Source organism: Triticum dicoccoides, chromosome 4B (genome assembly GCF_002162155.2).
Source record: "Triticum dicoccoides isolate Atlit2015 ecotype Zavitan chromosome 4B, WEW_v2.0, whole genome shotgun sequence".
Classification (NCBI taxonomy): Eukaryota; Viridiplantae; Streptophyta; class Magnoliopsida; order Poales; family Poaceae; genus Triticum; species Triticum dicoccoides.
The window spans coordinates 587,905,500-587,905,977 of record NC_041387.1 but is presented as its reverse complement, the minus strand read 5'-3'; the positions used below and the strand labels follow the sequence as shown (position 1 = coordinate 587,905,977).

Genomic DNA, 478 nt, shown 5'->3' with positions numbered 1-478 from the left:
GGTACCTGGCGGGGGGGGGGACGGAGGATAGGGGGTTGAATGGAGATGGAGGAGAAGCGGCGGGGAGCCCTACTGGATCGCAGGAGGTGACGGAGACACGGATTTCTGGCAGGGATGTGGCATGGTGGCCGGGGTGGTGGAGCATCGGTGACGGCAAGAGAGAAAGAAGGAAGGAGAGAAAATTGGGAGGATGGATCAGGGGTCCGAAAAGGGTTTTGGGTGGGCCTGGGGTGCCGGATTCGTACATTTCGCGTGTCCGGACTCCCGCAAACCTCCCCCACTTTTGTCTCCATTTTACGGGAGAAATCGCATCTGGACCGCCGAGCGGACCGATGCAAGACCGCGTTGGATGGCTTCTGCGGTCCGGACAGCGTGATCTGGATAGTTGCGGGAGGTTTACGGCCCACGTTGGAGATGCCCTAATACCCGTACCCATACCAAGTGACACACAAGGTTTTTCTTAAAGGGGAAAGGATCT

At 58.4% G+C, this 478-nt stretch overlaps 1 pseudogene; it reads right to left on the bottom strand.

Moving 5' to 3' along the window:
- The window catches only part of LOC119292846, a 58,986-nt pseudogene extending 58,841 nt beyond the window's left edge, over window positions 1-145 (bottom strand).
- Between the last annotated feature and the right edge of the window lie 333 nt (window positions 146-478).